Genomic DNA, 6265 nt, shown 5'->3' with positions numbered 1-6265 from the left:
GCAGAGAGACAGAGACTTAGACAGAGACAGAGGCAGAGAGACACAGAAAGGGAGAGAGGGACAGAGAGCGGCCCCTCAGCAGTCACTAGTCTGGCTCCTACCTCACTACTGTACAGCATGAGTGGCCATGGGGCCGCAGGCGCCAGGCCACGTACTAACCACATGCCCCCAGCTTGGGGAGGCTGGAGCCAACCCCAGGTGGTGCCCGGCGACCCGCATCTCCCGCTGTGGCTGCGCGGGGGAGCGATTGATCAGAGCTTCGGCACCGGCCGCTTAATGGGCAGGAACTGTCCTCTGCCCACACCCTGGAAAAGTGCCCGTCTCCCCAATGGCTTTGTGGCTTCCTCTCCCAGAACGCCGGGCTCGGGAGCCTCTCCCTGGGCTTTGCCAGGGGGCAGGGGAGGGCTGCGCAGGGGAGGGCGCGTTCCCCCGTGGGGCTGGGAGAGCCCTCCCCAAGGCCCCCTGAACCGAGGAGCCTGCAAGGGAACATTCCAAGCCGCTGAGGGGGAGCGGGGCGGGGGTGGGGGGGCGCGTGCCAGGACTCGGGACTGCCTGTGCACAGGGAGGGAGTCAGAAGGGCACGTTCGTTCGGGGACAGTTTGGCTGGAACAGCGAGTCCGCGGGGCTGGGGACCGTGAAATCGGGAGGTTGGAGCTAGGCTGGGGAGGGCTTTCCAGCGCCACCTGGGGCGGCTTGCGCAGTGTAGGGGAGGAGCCGAGCACCTGGGCTCTGATGCCGGCTTTGGAAGCCCCCCGGACCTTTCTGGGCCCCGCTTTCCCCATCAGTGCGATTCTTGATCCAGATCTAGACCATGGCGCTGTTTTATCCTAGAGGCACTAGGGAGCCCCTAGAGAATATAGGGCAGGCGAGGGTCAGAGTGTGCGTGTGCCTTAGAAAGGTTATTTGGGCAGCACTGACTGAAAAGGGTGGGTTGGTTCTGAACCTGCTTCCTGGAAGAGTTGGTCACGGGGTCATAATCTTAGCGTTGGAAGGGCCTGGAGGGTCCATGCACTCCTTAACTGGGGGTCCGCAGACCCCTGGGGATCTGTGAACATGGCTGGGAAAAAAACAGATTTTTATTACCTTCATTACCTTGGTCATCTGATGGATTTTATATCACGGTTCTGAGAAATGGGCTAACGGTGTCCACGACACCCACAAAGTGAAGAACCCCTGAGCCAGTCCAATCCTCTCATCTTACGGATGAGGAAACTGAGACCCAAGGAAGTTAAGTGACTTGGCCAAGGTCACACAGTGAGAACGTGTCCAAAGCAGGATTTGAACTCCGGTGCTCTGACTCCAAATCCAGCCCTATTTCCTGCTGCTCTCAAATACACACACATATATGCATGTGTATGTATATATACACACACATAGAAATATCAATCAATCAGTGAATTGACAAATATTTCTCAAGCAACTTTGCTGTGCCAGACACAGAACTAGGCTCTGTGCATACAGAGATGAAAGCCAAATAATCCCTGTTACATTCTGTTGGCTAAGACCACATAGATACATTTAGCCTTACACAATACAAGGCAATTTTGGGGTGGCAAGCACTAGCATTTGGGGAGATCAGGAAAAGCTTCCTGTAGTCAGTCATGCTTGAACCAAGTCTTCAAGACAAGCATGGAATCCCACGAGGGAACTGTGAGTAGTATGTGCCTGCCAGGCATGGGACACGGCCAGGGCAAAAGCCGAAAGGTGGGAGGTGAAAGGTTATGTCCGAGGAAAAGCAAGAAGCTTGCTTGGAAAGTACTGTTGGAAGGAGAGTCCTGTCCAATAATCTGCATCACCACCTAACATATAACTGGAGGAACCTCAGGGGGCATCTTGCCCAAACTTAACTGAACAGAGATGCCCTCTGGGTGCCTGGGTGCTCATCTCGGCAGCCTCCTGGAGACTCCTGGGAGGCGACCTCTTCACTGATGACTCATTCAGGGGCCCGAAGAAAGGGCACTTTGGCCAGGCCTTCAAGGCCCTCCCCACTAGTTCAGAGGCTGACAAGAGCTTTTAGAATACAGCTTGGTTTTTTTCCACTATGAACTTAATCAATAATCAATGAACTTAATAAAGATTTCAGTATACAAAAAAACAAAAGATAGCATATAAAAGTATAGAATTCTCTTACATTTTGTTTTTAAAATGCTTTAGAGTGTATTAAATTTAACCTATTTGATATAAAATATATTAAATTTAACGAGGCAGTAATAAGGTTGCCTGTTTAAGTCTCGTCCTGAATTCCCTTTTTTGTTTTCTTTTGTGTTATTGTTAAAATGTTTAATTGATCTTTTCTGTCATCTCTTCTACTGTCCACTAGGCCTCCCTACCTCCTTCCAAAGATATAGCCAAGGTAAAAAGTGACTATGTTGGTCAGGTGTCTCCTTTTGGGCTGTCCCCTGACCTCAGGGGCATGGGAAGTTCTGGCATCAGGCTTCTGAAGTCTTGCTGGGGCCCTGGGTAGGTTGTAGGTCCACCCCCTTTTCAAAGTGATTTTTTGATGTGGTGACTCCCACCATAATACATCTCTTATTCCCCCCTTTTGTGTCCACTCCCCCCGGCCACACACACACACACAGAGCCACAAGCACTAGCCTCCCCAGCCTCTTCAGCAAATCCACCTTTGTTTTCATAGATGAGGAAATCGGGCCCAGGGAAAGAAGAAGCCCAAGGAGCAAATTCAGGATTTGACCCCAGGATGTCTGACTCCAAGTTATAGGGTCAGCTGGAAGGGATCTCTCGTGTAACCCCCACACCTTACAGTTGAGGGCGCTGAGGCCCAGTGAGGGGGTCACAGAGGCAGTAACCAAAAAACCACGATTCAAACCCAAGCTCAATCTTGCTTTCAGAAAGGAAGGCGTCTAAGACAATGGTCCCTATGCTACAGAGGCCTGGATTGGCATCTGGACAGTAACATTGGCTTAGGCACCTGCCCAGTCTGAATCTCAGTTTCCTGGTCTGTAAAATGGGGTTAGAGGTGCTCTCTTGGCCCCCAGGGCAGAGTGGTTGGTAGTCATCATGAGAAGCAATAGACTGGGCCTGGGAATGAGTGTTATCAATAATAACAATCATTCATCATTACCAAGAAAGTGTAACAGAGAATTAAGAGCTTTGTCCTCCAAAGATAGGAAGTAGGTGAGGTCTGCCAGCACTCTGAATGATAAGAAAAGATTTCAAAACGACCCCCTGTCACTTGGCAAAATGGGGTGTCTGAATTGGAGCAGTGCTCGATATGGTATAAGGGAGAGAGTCCTTTGCCAAAGGCCCCCCCCCCACTCAGATTGAGGAAAAGATGGCCAGGCATGGTGTATAATATATATTATATAATATATAAATATATATTAGAAATATTTATTTCATCTCTGTATATTATCCTTGGACTCAAAACGAGAGACTGAGGCAGACATGACATCACAGAAAGGGCCCTGGACTGGAATCCTGGCTTTCTTATTTACTACCAGTGAGTAAGTCACTTTCCCTCTCTGTGACTCAGTTTCCTTTTCTGTGAAATGAGAGGATTTGACTGTGAAATAAGGCCTCAGGAGGCTGCAGTCCAATCTCGGAGGACCTTAACTGCCAGAAAGACAGCATTATCCTATCCTTGAGAAAACTGGACTGGATGGTCCTCTTTGAGGAGAGGGTTCAGAACAGCACAGCGGAGTGTGCACTGAGACCTAACCAGGGCCCAAGAGAGGGCTGAAGCACCTTGGGGAGGGAGGAACCAGCGGAGACGAATCAGAGAATCAAGTTTGCAAAGCTGAGTGCACAGGGTTGAGGAGAAGAGAGCAGAACTAAGATGGGGCAACTGGGCTTTGCCTCAGGCCATCTGCTGAGTAGCTGACATAGGGCAGGAGAGCCAGAGCTGGAAGGAGCCTCAGAGGCCCCTTAGTCCAAACCCCCATTTTAACCCTGAAGCAACCCAGAGTCAGGGAGTGAAATGATTTACCCAAGTCATATAAATAGTAGTGTCTGAGTTGAGGGTCAAACCCAGATCTTCTCGACTCCAAGGCCGGTGGCGTTCATCACACCAAGATAGCAGTTATGTCCCAGGGTCACCCATGATTATAGCTTTAGAACTGGAAGGGACCCCAAAGGCCTACCTCATGTAACAGACAAAAAAATCGAGACCCACAGTGTCCTTACATCCCACTTGCTCAAGGTCACTCAAGCAGTAAGTAGAGGTGAAATTTGAACCCAGGCCCTCTGGCTCCAGAATCAGCACTCTTTTCACTGTATACATTGTGACATCTGGTACAGTGCCCTCGGGTGCCACTTAGGGTCTCATTGTGTGCCACCCACCATGTCTCCAGACCCTCAGCCTGCCCCAGGGTGTGGGGGTGTGGGGGGTCAGGGTTGGCAGCTGTTAGCTGGGAGGCTAATTACTACTTCTGGGAATGGAGAGAGTCACTGCACTTTCCCAGGTGGAAGGAGATTACCCCACAGCCATCTTTCCAGCTGCCCCCTCCTAGCCTGAGGTCTGTCCAGAAATGAACCCTGCTACTGAACCGTACTGAGATTGGAGCACTGCAGAGACAGCAACCCCTCTGCATGAAGAAGTCACAGACCTGCCCAGCAGGACAGTTCAGAAGGCCAGCTAATTCAGCCTCCTCATTTTACAGATAAGGAAACTAAGGCTCACTCAGGCAAAAGGATTTGCCCAAGGCATAATAAACAAATAGAAAAAATAATCTTAGAGATTATATTTACATTCCCTCTTTTTCCTGAGGTGGGGAGGGGAAGTGAGGTAGGATGAAATAGAACTTTTACAACTCAGTTGGATGGCTCAGTGGATAGATCTCAGGGCCTGGAATCGGGAAGACCTGAGTTCAAATCTGGTCTCAGACACTTCCTAACTGTGTGACCCTGGATAAGTCACTTCACCCTGTCTGCCTCAGTTTCCTCATCTGTAAAGTGAGCTGGAGAAGGAAATGGCAAACCCCTCCAGAATCTTTGCCAAGAAAACCCCAAACGGGGTCAGGAAGAGTCAGACAGGACTGAAAACACCTGAAGAACAAAATGGGGTAACAAATAATGTTTTCACCAGTAAACCCAGAGGGATGTAATGAGGATGATACGAGATCATAAAAATAATTCCAACCCCCCCCAGCTTCAAATATGTGTCAGGCACGATCGTTAAATACTTGATTAGTCTATTTTTAAATTTTTAATTACATTTTTGGATGAGCAAAGATCTATTTTCTTTCCCTCCCAACTCTCCTAACTGAAAAAAGAAAAACCCCTGTAACCAATGTGGAGAGTCAGGTACCCCTTCCCCCCCCCCACTGGCTGTATTATCCACATGCCTCTATATATGTAGGCACACACATATGTGTAGGTGGCCCGTGTGTACATACACGTGCATGCCCATTGCACATGCCTGCACTTGCATATGTAGATGTCCATGTCCTGCTGGGCACCCTGGGGCTACCACCCCTTGGTCAGGAGGTGGGCGGCACGTTTCTTCATCCAGGCTTTTCTCTTAGCGGCCCTGCGATCTCACCTATGAAGGGAGATCTCGGTGGGGAGCCTCCCTCTAGCAAAGCTGGAAGGCGCCTGCTCAGGCTTGGGGAGCTACCCCCAGGCACAACCTGAGAGGGTCAGAATGAAGTCTGGAAGCCTGGCCTGGCTCCCTGACCGCGGCCAGCTCTCTCCAGGCCTGGCTCCCTGACCGCGGCCAGTTCTCTCCAGGCCTGGCACCCTGACTCTGCAGCCAGCTCTCTCCAGGCCTGGCTCCCTGACTCTGCAGCCAGCTCTCTCCAGGCCTGGCTCCCTGACTCTGCAGCCAGCTCTCTCCAGGCCTGGCTCCCTGACTCTGCAGCCAGCTCTCTCCAGGCCTGGCTCCCTGACTCTGCAGCCAGCTCTCTCTAGGCCTGGCTCCCCTGCTGCTTCTCAGGTGGGGAAGAGCCAGGAACAGAGGGATTGCACTGGAAGGCTTCAAGTTTCCAGCCAGAGCTAACCATGACAATCCTCTGCTCCTAGAAATCCATAACCTCTGGTTACTAGGCACAGGGAAGGAGTGCACAGGCCCCCCAAACTTAGAGGAAGGCAGACATTACTAACATGGGTCCCAGCTGGGCCTCTTAACCACTCTGTACGTGCCTCAGTAAAATGGTGGGGGGAAGGACTCAATGACCTTTGAGCTCCCAGCCACTTCTAAATCTACCATCTTCTGCAGAGGCTGATCAAAGACCCATTCCGGATAAGCTTCCATCAGCCTGGCAGAATAAAAGAAAAGGCAAGCCAGACCCTCCACCAACAGCAAGGG

This window comes from Petaurus breviceps, unplaced genomic scaffold (genome assembly GCF_028583685.1).
Source record: "Petaurus breviceps papuanus isolate PSGF00001 unplaced genomic scaffold, PetGlider_PUasm1.0 558, whole genome shotgun sequence".
NCBI lineage: Eukaryota > Metazoa > Chordata > Mammalia > Diprotodontia > Petauridae > Petaurus > Petaurus breviceps.
The sequence above is the reverse complement of the archived record's forward strand: the minus strand, read 5'-3'. Positions refer to the sequence as shown.